The sequence below is a fragment of the Microcaecilia unicolor genome, chromosome 9 (genome assembly GCF_901765095.1).
Source record: "Microcaecilia unicolor chromosome 9, aMicUni1.1, whole genome shotgun sequence".
Taxonomy (NCBI): Eukaryota; Metazoa; Chordata; class Amphibia; order Gymnophiona; family Siphonopidae; genus Microcaecilia; species Microcaecilia unicolor.
Window position 1 is genome coordinate 36414195 of NC_044039.1, and position 20544 is coordinate 36434738.

Below are 20544 nucleotides of genomic sequence, written 5' to 3' on the forward strand. Positions count from 1 at the left end.
TCAAAGGCTCTTTTTTGTCAAGCAAGTTCTTAAAAGTCTCCTAAACACCATTGGGTCAGTTCAAATTTCCTTCCAAGTGAGGTCTCCTCTCACCAGTACCACACTGATGTAGAAAATCCTCCCCCATTCTGGAATATGTAAGTGGTAGAAAAAGGTCACAGTACACTACTCTCACAGGGCCACTAGAGGTCTCTGCCATCTAAGCAGGGCAGAACCTTAGGGGTGTCTACAATGGTATGTCAATATTGCTGTCTCTAAAGTTATCATTAAGCAAGGCAGGGAACCCAATCCTGGAGACAGATTTTTATTCAGAAACATCAAATCATCCTCACAAATTTAGAAAAAAAAACCCACACATAAGGAAGCAGTCCAAATGAAGGAAAAGACTCAGATCAAAATAAATTAAAATTGTGAACAATTAACATTTAAATATCCAATATGGAAGGAAACAGTGCAGTACCTTTGACCTGAAGACCCATTAACCAAAAAGTTTAATATTACAGAATAAAAGGATTTCGAGTTCTTATCCAGTATCCAGAAAAACTTCAATTTTCTGAAAATTTGTTGACTTCATATGATCTGTTATCTGGAAAACCACTATTATTTGAAACTTTTTAATTAGAAATCTTCCATTTCCTGGGGGGGGGGGGGGGGGGGGGAACATTATCCAAAATGACCTCAGTACTGACTGTTTTGAATAAACTGTGGCCTATTGTACTCATTAACAGTCTGTCCTGCTAATCTTTTACAAAGTACTTTAACAGTCTCTTCTGATCTTTAGAAAGGTTAAGCACTGTTCAAAAACTGTTTCACAATATTTACATGGATATTTCTACATAAATTCTTGCTTCACCTGGCAGAGACTAATATCATGTCATTGACAAAGTGTGCATGGAACATCCAGGAAGTTAGGCGTTTATGACTAAGGAAATTCAATAATAAACAATTTTAGATCCTGTTTCTGTCTGGCTGTAAAATGAAGGAAATCTGTTTTCTTCAGAGTTTATATTTCTCTTACATCAGGCCTATTTACTGAAGCAGGGACAGTTAGAGTTGCTGCAAGGTGCTTCATTTTCTCACCCCGCTGCCCCTCCGCTCCTAAGAGATCTTGTTTAGACTTCCAGGAGTGAGCAGATGAGGCTGTCTCCCTCCTTATCTGACCGGGCCTCAGTCTATTCAGCCATCATTGAAGGAGCTGTTAGAGGAGGGAGAGCTCCCTCCAGAGGAGGGGAATGATCTGAAAGTACTGAGGTTGTTTTTATAAAGAAGAGCTCAGTACTCTTATTTTTGAGGCACTGAAGGTGCATTCCATTGAGGAGCCTTCTGCTTCAGCATCAGGAGTTCCATCTTTGTCAATCATGAGAGGGCTTAGAGGTCTTTCTAAGCCTTCTCGATGTATCCAGACATTTAGGACCTGATCACAGCACAATGGGTTTCACCAGACGCTGGGCTGAGAGTGGGAAGAGCCATGGCTTGCTTCTACCCCTTAGTTCCGGAGGAGAAAGATAAATTACAGCTTCCCAGAGTGGGCTCCCTGGTTATGGCGGTGACCAAGAAGACCACCTTGCTGGTGGAAGGGAGCATTGTCCTAAAAGATCTACAGGATAGGAAGCTAAAAGGCTTGCTGAAACAAGCCTTTGAAGTGGCCTCTTTGGGCCTTCAAGTGATGGTGTGCAGCTCGATCATAGCAAGAGCATGCCTGAAGTGGCATCAGCAATCGGCAACACAAGATTTGGAGCCATAACACCCAGCTGGAAGGAGGGTTTGCCTACTTGGCAGATGCTATTTATGACATGATTCGGGTTATAGCCCACAGTATGACTTTGACTGTCACGGCACGTCAGCAACTCAGGTTGTGACATTGGGCAGCGGATGCAACATCAAAGTCACGTATAGTAAAACTGCTGTTTCGGGGCAAGTGGCTATTTGGAGAAGATCTCAGTAACTTGGAGGCATTTTCGAAAGAAACATCTAAGTTTGGAATTTGGACGTCTTTGTTAAACGTCCAAATTCAGAGGCGGGGAGAATGTCATTTTTGAAAAAGATGGATGTCCATCTTTTGTGTTCAAAAATACCATGGTTGCCCTAGGATTTGGACATTTTGCAATTTGGACATTTTTGATTTTCGGCCATTTTCGAACACAAAGACATCTAAGTCTAAAATGTCCAAAGTCAAGCCATTTGGACGTGGGAGGAGCCAGCATTTCTAGTAGACTGGTCCCCCTGACATCAAGGATAGCAATCAGGCACTCTAGAGGGTACTGCAATGGACTTCATAAAATGCTCCCAGGTACACAGCTCCCTTACCTTATGTACTGAGCCCCCCAAAATCCACTACCCCCAACTGTACACTACTACCATAGCCCTTACAGGTGAAGGGGGGCACCTATATGTGGGTACAGAGGATTTCTGGTGGGTTTTGGAGGGCTCGCTGTTTCCTCCACAAGTGTAACAAGTAGGGGGAGTATGGGCCTGGGTCCACCTGTTTGAAGTGCACTGCACTTACTACTAAACTATTCCAGGGACCTTCATGCGCTGTAATGGACCTGAGTATGACATCTGAGGTTGGCCTAGAGGCTGGCAAGTAATGTTGTTCATCACAATTTGGGAGGTTGGGAGGGGGTTAGTGACCACTGGGGGAGTAAGGGGAGGTCATCCCCGATTCTTTCCAATGGTCATCTGGTCATTTCGGGCACCTTTTTGTGCCTTATTTGTAATAAAAACAGGTCTAGCTGAAAACGTCCAAGTTTTAGTCCTGGACGCCTTTGCTTTGTTCCATTATGGCTCAAAGACGTCCAAGTCTTAGGAACGCCCAAGTCCCGCCTCAAACACGCCTCCGATATGCCCCCTTGAGATTTTGACGTCCTTGCGACAGACGTCTGACAAAGACGTCCAAAATGCGGTTTCGATTATACTGATTTGAACGTCTCTGTAAGAAGGACGTCCAAGTGCCGATTTATATCACTTTTTCGACCTCCATCTCTTTCGAAAATGAGCCTGTTGGTGAAAGAAATGGGTGAAACTAAGCCACAGCAGTTTCTGGAGGATAAGCCGAAAGCCTCTGGTTATCCTTCTTCAGGAGGCTCTTGATCTCAGTTTCAAGACAGCAGATGGCACCGGCCTGGTCATCAGCAATATGGTCAGAAGTTTTGCTTTCAGACACACCAGTCTTCCTCTCAGTCAGCACCCGGTGCCTCCCAAGCTTTGAAACAATGCCAGGCTGATCCACTCTTCTCTTCCTCCAGTAGGAGGAAGTCTTCAGGAGTTTTGGGAGGAGTGGGCCGAAATCATGTTAGATCAGTGGTTCTGGATATTCTTACAGAAGTTTACAAGTTGGAGTTATCCTGCCTGGTCCCGCCTCTCTTCTTGTAGTCTACTTGTCGAAAGAGAACCAAGGTGGTCAAGGTTCAGGCCACTGTAGATTCCTTGCTGCACTCCAGGCCATTGCTCCAGTTCTCTAGGCCAAACAGGGACAAGGCAGATACTCCATCTACTTCATTGTCACAAAGAAGGAAGGTACCTTTCGTTTATGTGTATTGGAGACTTGACATATCGCCTTTCACAACCAATCAAAGCTGTGTACAAAAATTAAAACCACAGAAAAATGAAAGGAACACCAATATCAAATAGGATAGAGCAGATTAGAACAGGAAAGTTCTGTAACTCTTTGCCAGAAGAGGAGGTGGTAACAGTGGTTAGCGTATCTGGGTTTAAAAAAAGTTTGGACAAATTATTGGAGGAAACGTCCATAGTCTGCTATGGAGACAGACATGGGAAGCAACTGCTTGCCCTGGGATTTGCAATATAGAGTGTTGCCACAATTTGGGTTTCTGTCAGGTACTTGTGACCTGACTTGGCCACTGTTTGGAAAACAGAATACTGGTCTAGATGGACCATTGGTCTGACCCAGTATAGCTACTCTTATGTTCTTATGTAAAGGAATAGAAAATATCAAGATGGGTAGGGAAACAGAGACACCAGTTATTTGCCATGACCTCTAGGGAAGATCAGGATTAAGGAAATGCTTGAGGAAACAAATGTGCTTTAAGAAGACAATGGAAATGAGGGAAAATAAGCTCTGATTTCAAAGGGGTTCCAAAGAAAAGGGCCAAACAAAAGAACGCAGAGGCATGGGTAGAGCTAAGTCGGGAACAATGAGCAGATGGGACAGACAAATGGCAATCAAATGCAGAATGAAGCTCACGGGCAGGGGAATAGGGATTGATAAGACTAGGTAAATATGGGGGGGGGGGGGGGGGGGGGAGACTAAGCATAGGGTTTTGAAAGTGATGGTCAGGATTTTATGGATTATCCATTACTTTATTGGAAGCCAATGATGCTGTCTCAGGAAAGGTGTTACATGATTCGGTCTTAGAGCTCAAAGGTCTAAACCACTGCCTCCGAGTGTCCTGCTTTTGCATGGAGACACTATTACTACTACTACTACTACTACTATTTAGCATTTCTGTAGCGCTACAAGGCTTAAGCAGCGCTGCACAAACATAGAAGAAAGACAGTCCCTGCTCAAAGAGCTTACAATCTAATAGACAAAAAATAAAGTAAGCAAATCAAATCAATTCATGTGTACAGGAAGGAGGAGAGGAGGGTAGGTGGAGGCGAGTGGTTATGAGTCAAAAGCAATGTTAAAGAGGTGGGCTTTCAGTCTAGATTTAAAGGTGGCCAAGGATGGGGCAAGATGTAGGGGCTCAGGAAGTTTATTCCAGACGTAGGGTGCAGCGAGACAGAAGGCGCGAAGTCTGGAGTTGGCAGTAGTGGAGAAGGGAACAGATAAGAAGGATTTATCCATGGAGCGGAGTGCACGGGAAGGGGTGTAGGGAAGGACGAGTGTGGAAAGATACTGGGGAGCAGCAGAGTGAGTACATTTATAGGTTAGTAGAAGAAGTTTGAACAGGATGTGAAAATGGATAGGGAGCCAGTGAAGCGACTTGAGGAGAGGGGTAGTATGAGTAAAGTGACCCTGGCGGAAGACGAGACGGGCAGCAGAGTTTTGAACCGATTGGAGAGGGGAGAGGTGACTAAGTGGGAGGCCAGCAAGAAGCAGATTGCAGTAATCTAAACGAGAGGTGTCAAGGGTGTGGATGAGGGTTTTGGTAGAGTGCTCAGAAAGAAAGGGGTGGATTTTACGGATGTTGTAAAGAAAGAAACGACAGGTCTTGGCGATCTGCTGGATATGAGCAGAGAAGGAGAGAGAAGAGTCAAAGATGACCCCAAGGTTTCGAGCTGAGAAGACAGGGAGAATGAGAGAGCCATCAACAGAAATAGAAAATGGGGGAAGCGGGGAGGTGGGTTTGGGGGGAAAAATGAGAAGCTCGGTTTTGGTCATATTTAATTTTAGGTGGCATTGAGACATCCAGACAGCAATGTCAGACAAGCACGCTGAAACTTTGGTTTGGATGCAAGGTGAGATATCAGGGGTAGAAAGGTAGATTTGGGAGTCATCAGCATAGAGATGGTAGGAAAAGCCATGGGATGAGATTAATGAACCAAGGGAAGAAGTGTAGATAGAAAAGAGGAGGGGACCAAGAACAGAACCCTGAGGTACGCCGACAGGCAGAGGGATAAAAGTAGAAGAGGATCCACCAGAGTGAACACTAAAGGTGCGGAGGGAGAGGTAGGAAGAGAACCAGGAAAGGACAGAGCCCTGGAATCCAAGTGAGGACAGGGTATCGAGAAGTATGCTGTGATCGACAGTGTCAAAAGCAGCGGAAAGATCAAGAAGAATGAGGATGGAATATTGACCTCTGGATTTAGCCAGTAATAGGTCATTGGAGACTTTAGTAATCGCAGTTTCGGTTGAGTGGAGAGGGCGAAAACCAGATTGTAGTGGGTCAAGAATAGCATGTGAGGAGAGAAAATCAAGGCAGCGGTGGTGAACAGCACGCTCAAGTAATTTGGAGAGAGCATTCATTGCCTCGGTTCAGGTAGGAGAATTTCTCACCTCCCTCAATCTCAAGGAAGCGTACTTGCATATACCATATAGCCACAGCATCAGAGGTTTCCGTGTTTTGCAGTGCTGGGCTATCACTTCCAGTTCAGAGCTTTGTCCTTCGGTCTCACCATGACTCCAAGAACCAAGGTTATGGTGGTGGTCTTCCTTCAGTGCCAGGGAATTGGAGTTCACCTGTATCTTGATGACTGGCTCATTCGTGTATCATTCTAATTGGACAGCGTGGTGGCGGTGAACAAAGTTATCCGTCTTCTGCAGTCATTGGGTTGGGTGATCGAGAAGAGCAGACTAACTCCATCACAGATGTGTCTGGACGTTCTATTCTCAGGGCAATGCAGAATGCTTTACATGACTTCACTCCCTTTCTGGCAAAGGCCTCGGTCCAAGTTTTTTCTGACAATGTCATGGGGTGGCTTATATCAACAAGCAAGGTAAGACCTGCAGCTGTCTGATGGTGGTGGAGGCGGCCTCCCTCATGAATTGGGCAGAGAAAAATCATTTCTGCTTGTCGGCAGCTCACATCGCTAGATTCTTCAATATGGAGGTGGACTTTCTCAGCAGGCACTCTTTGGACCTGGGAGAATGGGAACTATCCAGCCAGGGTTTTCTGCTGATAGTGGCCCGATAGGGATTCTCTGCTTCTGTGGTGACTAAAAGGAATTCAAAAGTGCCCAAGTTCTTCAGCCATTGGAAAGAACCAGGCTTGATGGGAATCAATGCCCTATTGCAGCCCTGGCTGGAGACACATCTACTCTGTCTTCCCTCCTTGGTCTATAGTAGGCCACATGTTGAAAAGGATTACATTGCACTGGGTCAAATAATTCTCGTAGCCTCAGATTGGCTGTGAAGGCCATGGTAGACAGGCTTGATTCCACTGCTGGATGGGGGTCCTGTCTTTCTTTCGCAGGTACATGGCCTACTGAAGCAAGGGCCACTGCTCATGGAGGATCCGTGCCCCTTTGATCTTATGACTTGGCCATTGAAAAGACTCATTTGAGACTAAAGGTTATTCTGATTCAGTCATTGCTACCTTGCTTCAGACTTGGGAAATCTCTACATCCATGGCATATGCGAAGGTGTGGAGGACATTCAGTGGCTGGTGTTTTAAGTGTAGTCTTTCTCCCTTCTCTTCTCAGATCACGCACATCCTAGCATTCCTCCAGGCAGGTCTCAAGAAAGGATCGGTGTTGAGTTCTCTAAAAGTTCAGGTTGTGGCTTTGGCCTGTTTCAGGGGCCGACCACAGAAGACATCTCTTGCAACTCACCCAGATATTGTTGGATTCTTGTGGGAAGCGGGCCTTTTGCAGCCTCTGTTTCGTACACCGTGTCCAGAGTGGAACCTGAATTTAGTCCTTCAAGTTCTTTAGAAGCTTTCTTTTGAGCCACTCTGGAAGGTCTCCTTAAAAGATGTTACGCTAAAGACAGCGTTCTTGGTGGCTGTTGCAACGGCATGTAGGGTTTTGGAGTTTCAGGCTCTCTTTTGTTACAATCCCAAACTTCAGTTTTTGGAGGCTGGGGTCTCCCTGCACACAGTTCCTTCCTTTCTTCCAAAAGTGGTATCAGCATTTCATCTCAACCAATCTGTGGAGCTTCCATGACCATCCTTTCACAGAGAGGACAAAGAGGCTTAGTATTCTTCTTTGAAGCTTCTTGATGTGTAGTCCTCATTAAATATCTGGAAGCCACATATATGTTTCACAAATTGGACAGACTGTGTTTTTTAGTAAACAGAGGCTTGATCTCATGGTTTCCAAGTCCACAATTGCTAGATGGCTGATGGGCACTCATGTCAGTGTATTTGCTTGCGGGGGAGGAGGGTCCTTAGGCTTTGTGGGATCATTCTCAGAGGCATGCAGCGACATCCTGGATGAAGATTACCTTACTGTCATTGGTGGATATTTGTAAGGTGGCAACATGGTCAACACTGCATACTTTTGCCAAGCACTACAGGGTGGACATTGCGGCACACTTGGAAGCCAGTTTTGGAGCTTCAATCCTCAGAGTGTCGGCGCAAAGATCCCAACCACTCTAGAGCTTGCTTTTGAACATTCCACAGGTTCTGAAGCTACGCAATGGAAGGAGAAATTAGGTCTTAACTGATAATTTTCTTTCCGTTAGTCCTTTCCACTGTTCCAGAGGCCCCCCCAAGGTTTCTGAGATGTTTAGTCGATGTGAAATAATGGGTTAAATAATGGCTGTCATCTTGCTTTGTGCTTCCTGCTTATCTCTTGTTCTCTACAAGTTGTCCAGAGATGAGAGAGATCCACGTTTGCTCATCTGGTTAGGGTTAGGTTAGCAAGTTGTTTAAGTTTGTTGTGTTTATTCTGAGTTTCTCGTTACTGCTTGTCTATGTAAATACCGAGGATCTGAACTGGATGCCAAGAGAGTCTCAGCTCAGTTTTTAGTTCTCTATTTCCACCTGCCAGTTGATGGACACAACTATCCCACAAGTTCTGAAATAGTGGGAAGGACTAATGGAAAGAAAATTATCAGGTAAGACCTATTCTCTCCTTTCCCTATCCCCTATGAAGGCCACTTTATCCTTTATAGAGGCTAATCCAAAAACCTTTCATCTGCTTTATCTCCTCCCAGATTCCCATCAAGTGCTTAATAAAAGGGGTTATCCAATTCTCTCACCCATCTCCTCCCTACTGAAACCCAAGGCAGATACTTCAGTTCATATTTAGTATAATAATCCTTGTTCCACTTCCACTTGCACATCTGGTTTGCTTTCTCCTACTTCCCAATCCAAAATATGATTCATCTGTGCTGCTAGGTAGTACCATCTGCAATTGGGTAATGCCAGATCTTATCCTATATAATAATTCTCACCTCCAATGTTCTGACTTGCCTGGGACTGTGGCTCATTCCGAGTTGGTCTGCTAGGCTCCGTAGATCAAGCTGACATCACCATAGCCATTATGATGTCACCTTCAGAACCTGGGGGGGGGGGGGAAACCATGCCTCACAGCTGAACCATGTCCAGAGGAGGGTTGCTGGACATGGGTGGCTGTAGGGGGGGCAGGGGAGAGAGGAGGGTCGCTAGACATGGGTGTCTGTAGGGGGGCAGGGGAGAGAGGAGGGTCGCTGGACATGGGTGGCTGCAGTGGGCGCAGGGGGAGAGGAGGGTCGCTGGACATGGGTGGCTGCAGTGGGCGCAGGGGGAGAGGAGGGTCGCTGGACATGGGTGGCTGCAGGGGAGCCGAAGAAAACCTTGCTAGGACCCGTTTCATTTGTGTCAGAAACGGGCCTTTTTTACTAGTTTTATAATAAGATTACTATTTACAGTTTCACTAGCAGTGACCAATCCTTCAGTCAATGCAGTTTTGTATGATCCTCCAGAGTATTTGTCAGTTCAGAAAGCTGGGATTCAAGATCCCCCCCCCCCAACTTAGCAACATCTTGAACCTTTAAAGACACTGCACATTCTAATTAGGCAGTGGCCTTCCATAACTCTTCCAGGGCACCCATTTGAGCAACATCTCATGTATTATAAAGTCTTCCAGCATTTTATTAAGCTAGTTGATTTATGGTTGCTTACTTCGGATTTAGATCCCTTTTTAATAAGGGGAACATACACTTTTTGTCCTAAGTAATGTGCCCCATCCTGACGGATTTCTAAAATATGAAGTCCAGAGGTCATGCAACTAATTCAGTCATTTCCTCTGCCGCCTTTGGATGAATTTCAACTGATGCTTACGCTTTATATATTTTTAAATGATTCGCCTCTTTTGTCACCAGTTCCTTGATTTTGCAAATTTCATTGTTCCTAACGTATCTTTTGTTCAATTCTTTTCCTCGTGTGACCTTTCCACCATATGTACTGATGTGGAAGTGTTTTTCAGTTTTCTGCTTTCTTCCCTTATTTCCAAGGCAGGCTTTTAACCATTAGGCAACTTAGGTAGTTGCACAGAGCAGCTGCATTCAAGACAACACAATAGATCCTGATAACAATACAAGTGCAAGAGCCTTCAATCTGTACTTTCATCCAAGGAGGCGGGGCAATTTTCAAATAGCCCACTTACCTCAATACAATTGCTTTTGGAAATTGTCCTTATTATGTAAATATATACAAATCATTATATGATGTCTGTTTTGTGCAGGGTTGTTCTAGAAAGGCTGATGTTGGGGTAATCATGATTGTTGAGTTTAGTTATGAAAATCTTTGGGGGGGGGGGGGCGCTAGTTCTCAACTCAGTCCTTGGGATACACCAACAGGCTCATTTTCAAAAGAGAAAAACGTCCAAAAAGTGACATAAGTCTGTATTTGGACGTTTTTCTCACAAAAATGTCCAAATCAGTATTTTCAAAACCTATTTTTAGACGATTTTCTCTGAAGTCCATCAGAAGTGCATCTGAATCTCAAGGAGGTGTGCCAGAGGTGTGTTCAAGGCAGGACTTGGGCATTCCGTTTTTTCAGCCACAATGGAACAAAAAAAAAACCCATCCAGGACTAAAACGTAGACGTTTTGAGCTAGACCTGTTTTTATTACAAATAAGGTACAAAAAGGTGCTCTAAATAACTAGATGACCACTGGAGGGAATCAGGAATGGCCTCCCCTTAGTCCCCCAGTGGTCACTAACCCCCTCCCACCCCCCAAAAATGTGAGGAAAAAACATTACTTACCAACCTCTGTGCCAGCCTCAGGTGTTATACTCAAAGGAGCAGGGCTGTGCCTAGGGTCTCTGGCGCCCCCCTGCAGACTATCAGTTGGCGGCGGCGGTGGCCCTCCCCCCCCCCCCCCCGTGAAATTGATCGCTCACCACTTGCCACACTGACAGGAATTGTCAGCAATATTCTTAGAAACAAATTGCTATACATTGCAAAATAAGATAGCAGATGTAAATTCTCAAAGTGGACATATTCCAAACACTAAAATGAAAATAAAATGATTTTTTTTCTACCTTTGTTGTCTGGTGACTTTCTTTTTCTGATCATGCTGGCCCAGTATCTGATTCTGCTGCTATCTGTCCTCTTAACTCCGTTTCCAGGGCTTCCTTTCTATTTATTTCTTTCCTTTCCTCCTTTCTTCTTCATTTCTGGTTCTCAGCTTCTGCCTATTTTCTTCATCCATGTGCAGTTTTTCTCCTCTCTTCCTTTTCCCTCATTTCATCTCCTTCATCTCTCTTCCCTCCCGTCTATGTCCAGCAATTTCTCCTCTCTCCCTGAGCCCTGCCCTCCCATCCATGCTCCTCTGTCCCCTGCCCCCTCCATTCATCCCTATCCAGCAATTCCCCTCTCTCCCTGAGCCCTGCCCTCCCAATCCATGCCCATCCATGCTTCTCTGTCCCCTGCCCCTCCATTCATTCTTTTCCAGCAATTCCCCTCTCTCCCTGAGCCCTGCCCCTCCCATCCATGCTCCTCTGTCACCCTCCATTAATCCCTATCCAGCAATTCCCCTCTCTCCCTTCCATGACCCCCCCCCCCTCGCATCCATGCTCCTCTCTCTCCTCTCGCTCCCATGTCCCAGTTGGCCTGGCCTGGCCCGCCGTCTTCTCCCCTCCCCCTTCACATCCATGCTCTCGTCTCTCCCCTGCCCTCCCGCTCCCATTGTTCAACTGCCCACCCTCTTCTCTCCCCACAACATCCCTTTTCTTTTTAAATTTACCTCCGTGGCGGTTCCGGCAGCGCAGCGTCAGTGAAGGAGGCGGCGCTCCCGACGTCGCTAGCCTTCCCTTTGCTGTGTTCCACCTTCTTCTGACGTCAAGGAAATGACGTCAGAAGAAGGTGGAACACAGCGAAGGGAAGGCTAGCAATGTCGGGAGCGCTGCCTCCATCACTGACGCTGCGCTGTCGGAACCGCTACGGAGGTACATTTAAAAAGGAAAAAAAAAGAAAAGGGATGTTGGGGGAAGGGCGAGTGAGGTGAGCATGGTGCAGCGGCGCCCCCCAGAGGGAAGCGCCCCCCTGCCATGCTTACCTCGCTTACTGTGTTGGCACGGCCCTGCAAAGGAGGTCCCTGGAGTAGTCTAGTGTTAGATGCAGTGCACGGCAGACAGGTAGACCCAGGCTCCTACCTCCCCCTACCTGTTACACTTAGGCAGAATCTTGGCATTTATGTGTTGTATATGCCATTATTCTAATCGTTTATATATATAATCATGTGTAGTGGTAGGACAGACCCTGGCTTGTTTTTGCCCCTGTCTTCTTTTTTTCTGTTTGGTCTTCTTCCAATGTCATGTTATGACAACGCTGCAGTGCTTTACAGCATCCCTTTGGTCGATAAGGACCAGTTCCAAAACCACCTGTACCCGCTGAGAGCAGTAGCAATCCTTAAGTATATTGAGAACTCCCCACCCCTCCCCTACACACTTGTCCATTTTGCTTGGGTAATTAAGGCCTCCCATTGTTACTACCTGTCCCAGCAAGTCTGCTTTCCACATCTGGTCAAGTAATTGTAGTTCATTTGGGAGCAGGCACTGACCCTTCGATGTCCTATTGTTCTTGCTCCTAAGGCTCATCCAGACAGCCCCCCACCCCATCATCCGTTTCTCTGCCAGTATCCTCCCTGGGGGTGGAGGGGTGGGGGATTTAAAAAGCAGAGCCTCCCCTTCTGCAGACTATCTTTTATACATTTTGGCTGGGGAGCTCTAATTTCCTTGCCAGGGATTTTAAACTCAAGGTGCCAGAGAGAGCACTGAGGGCCCTCCCCCCCCCCCCCCCCCCCCCCCGAACTCTTGTGGAGCTGATAGAAGAGAGCATGTACCACATCCTGGACTCTGTGAGCTGGTGTCCTCAATCAAGAGTACTTTGCTGGCAGTAGTGCCAAAATGCATAAAATATGTTGCTGTCTGTACTGCACTTTGTCCCCTTGTCATGTAAAATAATATTTAAACATGATTAAAACAATGATCTAATGCAATCCTTTGGCACATATAAAATTATAACTGCTTCCAGCATCTTGCAGCCTCTCCCTGGAACTTTACTTGCATCTGTAACCCTCATCCCTACATCAACGCCATTGACATCCACAACAAAGAAAATGTTCCACTCAATGTGGAAACTCAAATGCGTGAAACAATTCTTCCCGCGGGAAATATTTTGCAACCTACTACTACTACTACTTGACATTTCTATAGCGCTACTAGGGTTACACAGCGCTGTACAATTTAACAAAAAAGGGGCAGTCCCTGCTCAAAAGAGCTTACAATCTAAAAGACGAAATGACAAGTTGGGGTAGTCTAGATTTCTTGAGTAGTGGTTAGGTGCCAAAGGCGACATTGAAGAGATGGCTTTTAGCAAGGATTTGAAGATGGGCAGGGAAGGGGCCTGGTGTATGGGCTCAAGGAGATTATTCCATGCATGGGGTGAGGCGAGGCAGAAAGGGCGGAGCCTGGAGTTGGCAGTGGTGGAGAAGGGTACTGAAAGGAGGGATTTGTCTTGAGAGCGGAGGTTACGGGTAGGAACCTGATACAATCAATGGTACTAAGCCATTTAGACTACTGCAATGGAATTTATGCGGGATGCAAAGAATAAACATTAAAGAAACTTCAGACCGCTCAAAACATGGCAGCTAGGCTTATCTTTGGAAAAACATGATTTGAAAGTGCAAAACCCCTTCGCGAAAAACTACACTGGCTCCCAATCAAAGAACGCATTGCTTTCAAAATCTGCACTCTGGTTCACAAAATTACCTACAGTGAAGCCCCGGGATACATGACAGACCTGATCGACCTACCAATTAGAAACACATCCGAATCAACACGAACGTACCTAAATCTGCACTACCCAAGCTGCAAAGGACTCAAATACAAATCAACTTATATATCCGGTTTCTCCTACATAAGCACACAACTGTGGAACGCATTACCAAAAGCCTTGAAAACTACATACAGTGGTGGAAATAAGTATTTGATCCCTTGCTGATTTTGTAAGTTTGCCCACTGACAAAGACATGAGCAGCCCATAATTGAAGGGTAGGTTATTGGTAACAGTGAGAGATAGCACATCACAAATTAAATCCGGAAAATCACATTGTGGAAAGTATATGAATTTATTTGCATTCTGCAGAGGGAAATAAGTATTTAATCCCTCTGGCAAACAAGACCTAATACTTGGTGGCAAAACCCTTGTTGGCAAGCACAGCGGTCAGACGTCTTCTGTAGTTGATGATGAGGTTTGCACACATGTCAGGAGGAATTTTGGTCCACTCCTCTTTGCAGATCATCTCTAAATCATTAAGAGTTCTGGGCTGTCGCTTGGCAACTCGCAGCTTCAGCTCCCTCCATAAGTTTTCAATGGGATTAAGGTCTGGTGACTGGCTAGGCCACTCCATGACCCTAATGTGCTTCTTCCTGAGCCACTCCTTTGTTGCCTTGGCTGTATGTTTTGGGTCATTGTCGTGCTGGAAGACCCAGCCACGACCCATTTTTAAGGCCCTGGCGGAGGGAAGGAGGTTGTCACTCAGAATTGTACGGTACATGGCCCCATCCATTCTCCCATTGATGCGGTGAAGTAGTCCTGTGCCCTTAGCAGAGAAACACCCCCAAAACATAACATTTCCACCTCCATGCTTGACAGTGGGGACGGTGTTCTTTGGGTCATAGGCAGCATTTCTCTTCCTCCAAACACGGCGAGTTGAGTTCATGCCAAAGAGCTCAATTTTTGTCTCATCTGACCACAGCACCTTCTCCCAATCACTCTCGGCATCATCCAGGTGTTCACTGGCAAACTTCAGACGGGCCATCACATGTGCCTTCCGGAGCAGGGGGACCTTGCGGGCACTGCAGGATTGCAATCCGTTATGTCGTAATGTGTTACCAATGGTTTTCGTGGTGACAGTGGTCCCAGCTGCCTTGAGATCATTGACAAGTTCCCCCCTTGTAGTTGTAGGCTGATTTCTAACCTTCCTCATGATCAAGGATACCCCACGAGGTGAGATTTTGCGTGGAGCCCCAGATCTTTGTCGATTGACAGTCATTTTGTACTTCTTCCATTTTCTTACTATGGCACCAACAGTTGTCTCCTTCTCGCCCAGCGTCTTACTGATGGTTTTGTAGCCCATTCCAGCCTTGTGCAGGTGTATGATCTTGTCCCTGACATCCTTAGACAGCTCCTTGCTCTTGGCCATTTTGTAGAGGTTAGAGTCTGACTGATTCACTGAGTCTGTGGACAGGTGTCTTTCATACAGGTGACCATTGCCGACAGCTGTCTGTCATGCAGGTAACGAGTTGATTTGGAGCATCTACCTGGTCTGTAGGGGCCAGATCTCTTACTGGTTGGTGGGGGATCAAATACTTATTTCCCTCTGCAGAATGCAAATAAATTCATATACTTTCCACAATGTGATTTTCCAGATTTAATTTGTGATGTGCTATCTCTCACTGTTACCAATAACCTACCCTTCAATTATGGGCTGCTCATGTCTTTGTCAGTGGGCAAACTTACAAAATCAGCAAGGGATCAAATACTTATTTCCACCACTGTACGACCACCTAAACTTCCGGAAAAAACTAAAAACTAACCTGTTTAAAAGGCATACCCTACCGATCCAACACAAATACCTGATCTTTGCAACACAACAAAGCTAAAGTACATAAGGAACATAACACAACTCTTCCATTATACGATTCCCTAGTGTGGCTGTGCCACATGAACTTTATCTTACCACAATATCACTTTGTATTTGTTTACACCGGAGTCTGCAAACACCTCTCCGGTACTATGTAAGCCACATTGAGCCTACAAATAGGTGGGAAAATGTGGGCTACAAATGTAACAAATAAATAAATAAACAAATAAATAAATCCCATTTCCTTTTGTTCTTTTCCAGGACAGAATGTACTGCTTTTTTCATTTTGATCTAGAAGTATCATCATTGTGCTTAATGCTATGGAGCTGTAACGCCCCCTCTGTGACCATACTGAGCTATAGTTGCGCCCTGTGTTACTTGCCAACTGGTGCTCCGCCCACTTTGCCACCACCAATGAGAGGAGACGGTGGGCTAGGAGCAGTTATTGCTCCCCTCCACATTGCTGCACTGAGTAGCCACACTGCTCGCACAGCCCTTAGTATAGCACTGATTTAGGTAGTACCTTGACAGTAAAGGCTGCATAGGACAACTGAAGCAGACTTTCTAGACCAGAGATGGGCAACCTCGGTCCTTGAGGGCTGCAACCCAGTCGGATTTCAGGATTTCCCCAATGAATATGCATGAGATCTATTTGCATGCACTGCCTCTATTGTATGCAGATAGATCTCATGCATATTCATTGTATGCACCTTCTCTGTTTAATGAGTAAATTATTTTCAGTCTAGTTACAAAGATTAATACCACCCTAAGAAAGTAACTACAGAACTTCTTTTCTATACTGCTTTATTTACTTTCAAAAAGATTTTATAAAAAATCCTATATATATAAAACATAGAGGGGCATAATCGAACTGCGCCGGCCATATCTATGGGCGGCCATCTCCGGGGCCAGCGTCGTAAGTGGGCGGAGCCAACCATATTTTCGAAAAAGATGACCGGCCATCTTTTTCTTCGCTAATACGGTTGGGCCCAGCCAAATATCACAGCTTGCCGGGTTTGAGATGGCCGGCATCGGTTTTCGGCCATAATGGAAAATAATGCCGGCCATCTCACACCCGGCCAAATCCAAGGCATTTGGTCGTGGGAGGAGCCAGCATTTGTATTGCACTGGCCCCCCTCACATGCCAGGACACCAATCGGGCACCCTAGGGGCACTTCTAAAAATTAAAAAAAATAATGAAAATAGCTCCCAAGTGCATAGCTCCCTTCCCTTGGTTGTTTAGCCCCCCAAAACCCACTCCCCACAACTCTACACCATTACCATAGCCCTAAGGGGTGAAGGGGGGCACCTACATGTGGGTAGTGTGGGTTTTGGGTGGATTTTGGAGGGCTCCCATTTACCACCACAAGTGTAACAGGTACGGGGGAATGGGCCTGGGTCCACCTGTCTGAAGTGCACTGCACCCACTAAAAACTGCTCCACGGACTTGCATACTGCTATCAGGGAGCTGGGTATGACATTTGAGGTTGGCATAGAGGCTGGCAAAAAAGTTTGTTGGTTGTTGTTTTTTTTTTTTGTGGGAGGGGGTTGGTGACCACTGGGGGAGTAAGGGGAGGTCATCCCCGATTCCCTCCAGTGGTCATTTGGTCAGTTGGGGCTCCTTTTTGAAGCTTGGTCGTGAAAAAAAAGGGACCAAGTAAAGCCAGCGAAATGCTTGTCAAGCTTGGCTTTTTTTTTTCCATTATCAGACGAAGCCGGCCATCTCGTGAGCATGCCCCCGTCCCAGCCCCGTCCTGCCTTCACTACCCTACCGATACGCCCCCTTGATGTTTCACCGGCTCCACTACGGAAAGCAGTTGAACCTGGCCAAAATCGGCTTTTGATTATACTGATTTGGCCGGGTTCAGGAGATCGCCGGCCATCTCCCGATTTGTGTCGGAAGATGGCCGGCGATCACTTTCGAAAATGAGCTGGATAGTAACATAGTAAATGACATATACTAATTCTAATACAGTTTTCCCTTACTGATTATGTCAAATCCACTCATACACACTCAACCATTCACCATATACCCAAACTAAAAGTAACTATCTCACTCTTTCCTTTAAAGTGATGATATGGACATATTGATGTATTACACTCACTATACAGCACAGTGAAATTTGTCATTCACTATACAGCAGCTTAAATATTTTAGATACATGTCATAAAATTCAGTTCTCATATATATCTCACAATCATAATATGCCCAGAGATGACTTAAACAAAACTTGCTAGTAGTAACCGTGAATCAGCTCAAACTCCACAGATGACTAATCTCTTCCAATATCAGATTACTTATACCAGATCAATCCATCTCAGAGTCCAATGTTCATCAACTCTTTCAGTAGTTGAGTGAAATACTTAGGTCCTGTAATTGATATCCACTGCTATGGTGGTTCCATTTTACAGCACTCTTCTCAGATTCTTTGTTGAGTCTTTCGGCAATTGAAGCTGGCGTCAAACCCGACGCAGTCACTTCGTTTCATAAAAGTGTCATCAGGGGTTTAACTAAACATAAGAATAAAACAGCATGGAAGAAACCTCATGCCATCTTAAAACCAGGGAAATTCTGAAAACCCGACTGGGTTGTGGCCCTCAGGGACTGAGGTTGCCCACCCCTAGTCTAGACTCATAACTCCAAGCTGCTGCCACCATGTCATTACCCATACCATACCAGTTTTGCTGCTAAGCTCTCTGAGGCCCTTGAGCTTTCACATTCTCAGTACATCGTTGTCCTAGTGAATATTTGTTCAAATTACAAGCCTAATTCAAAATTATGGGAATGAAGAAGAAGAATCCAAAAACCAAAAACAGTACTATGTGGATGGCAAAAGACAGCCAGATAAGTGCGTTATATTTTATCTAGCAGTGGACTGAGTTGTTAAGATGCACTGTTATTGAAATGAAAGCACTGTCTTCCTTAAGGAATGATTATTTAGAGATAGCTGTTTAAATAATTGAAAAAATTTAAAGAATAATTTTCAGAAAAGGTGGAGAGGTTTTTCTGATGATAATGAAGAGTCCTATTGCTCCGAGGGTGTTTTTGCCTGGAGCTTTTGAGGCTTTCCTCCCACCTTAAATCTGTTTAATCTAACCCCATTTGAATTGTTTGGGGACAGTAAGTACTGTTTTTGGTATTCAAATTTATTGATTTTTATTTATTTGTTACATTTATATCCCACATTTTCCCACCTATTTGTAGGCTCAATGTGGCTTACATAGTACCGGAGAGGCGTTACAGATTCCGGTGTAAACAAATACAAAGTGATGTTGTGGTAAGATAAAGTTCATGTGGCACAGCCACACTAAGGAATTGTACAGCGGAAGAGTTGTGTTATGTCCATTACATTCTTTAGCTTTGTTGTGTTGCAAAGATCAGGCATTTAAGTTGGATCAGTAGGGTATGCCTTTTTAAACAGGGTAGATTTTAGTTTTTTCCAGAAGTTTAGGTGGTCGTTCGTAGTTTTCAAGGCTTTTGGTAATGCATTCCACAGTTATGTGCTTATGTAGGAAAAACTGGACGCATAAGTTGATTTGTATTTGAGTCCTTTGCAGCTTGGGTAGTGCAGATTTAGGTACATTCTTGTTGATTCGGATGTGTTTGTAGTTGGTAGTCGATCAAGTCTGTCATGTATCCCAGAGCTTCACTGTAGATAATGTTGTGAACGAGAGTGCAGATTTTGAAAGCAATGCGTTCTTTGATTGGGAGCCAGTGTAGTTTTTCACAAAGGGGTTTTGCACTTTCAAATCATGTTTTTCCAAAGATAAGCCTAGCTGCCGTGTTTTGAGCGGTCTGAAGTTTCTTTAATGTTTGTTCTTTGCATCCCGTATAAATTCCATTGCAGTAGTCTACATGGCTTAGTACCATTGAGCATTAAGCCCATCAGCAGAAACGGCTCAACCATTAGGCAAGAGTATTAGGCACCCTAGGCGGTCCTTCACCCTTGTGCCCTTAATTAAATCTCTAGCCCATTTTCCCTTCTTCAAGAGTTTGATAATTAAACTCAACAATCTTGATCACCCCACAACAATCTTATAGAAACACATAATTGGATATCATATTTTTGTATTAAATATTAAACTTACTGACCTTGCTAATAGTTGAACTGGCCCTGCCTATTGGATACATTAAATCGAATTCATAACTGGTAATACAAACTACACCAACAGGCATACCACTCTGAATGTACTCAATTTTGTTTGGCCTGGATGGGTCGTATGTTTTCATGTTGATGGAAGTTGCCTGACCTGGAATAGCAGGACAGTGATGCCTGAGCATTAGGCTTCCAGTTCTTCAATATTTATCATAACTCAGGATGATGGTGCATAGTAGGGGGTTGGTTATTAAGGTTCGTTATTTGCCCATTAACACTTGTTAAAGGGCATAAACGTGTGGGTTATACAGTAATAAGATGTAAATGCATTCTAATCAACTCAATTACTATGTAAATTGAATAAGGTGGTTTGTGGTGAACACTGTCAGCTGTGTTTTTCATGGAAAAATACTGGAAAAGTTTATGGTATTTTTCCATCCTGGGAACATCAGGCTGCAAAGCCACGGCCCTGTGCACCTGGGCACTTCTTAAGGGGCTGGCACTCACAATCAGGAAGTTCCCATCTTCTGTTTCCCACCAAAATGATATCCCCTTACCTAGAAGTCCACCCTCTAATGATCTAATGACATACCTTGCCTAGAAGTTACTAGAGGCCGACTGAAACTGTGTTTTTCAGTTTCTGCAGAAACCTAAAATATCTAACCACTTTTGGCCAAAACCGAAACTGCAGCCGAAACGTATCACCTGGTTTCGGCTGAAACCGAAAGCTAACATTTGGTTGTGTGAATGTGAACCAATGAGGCCCACTGGGGACTGTCAGAGCCTGCAATCAGCAGCCCTCTGCTAAACCCACAGGATATTATCACCCTCCAGTCCCAGGAACTGCAAGCACAGACTGACAACTGGGAGAGCCATTTTAGCAAAGACTTCTGAACAAGTCTGGCACATTTAGGTTCCCAAGTCAATGCAGATGTAGTTAAATATCCTCTGAGACAGGAACTTTCTG

The 20544-nt window shown here is 45.0% G+C and overlaps 1 protein-coding gene across 4 annotated transcripts in view; it reads left to right on the forward strand.

Annotated features, from left to right (window-relative positions):
* TBXAS1 (thromboxane A synthase 1) overlaps positions 1–20544 on the forward strand; it is a 417384-nt gene that overhangs the window by 238969 nt on the left and 157871 nt on the right. The window lies entirely within an intron of this gene.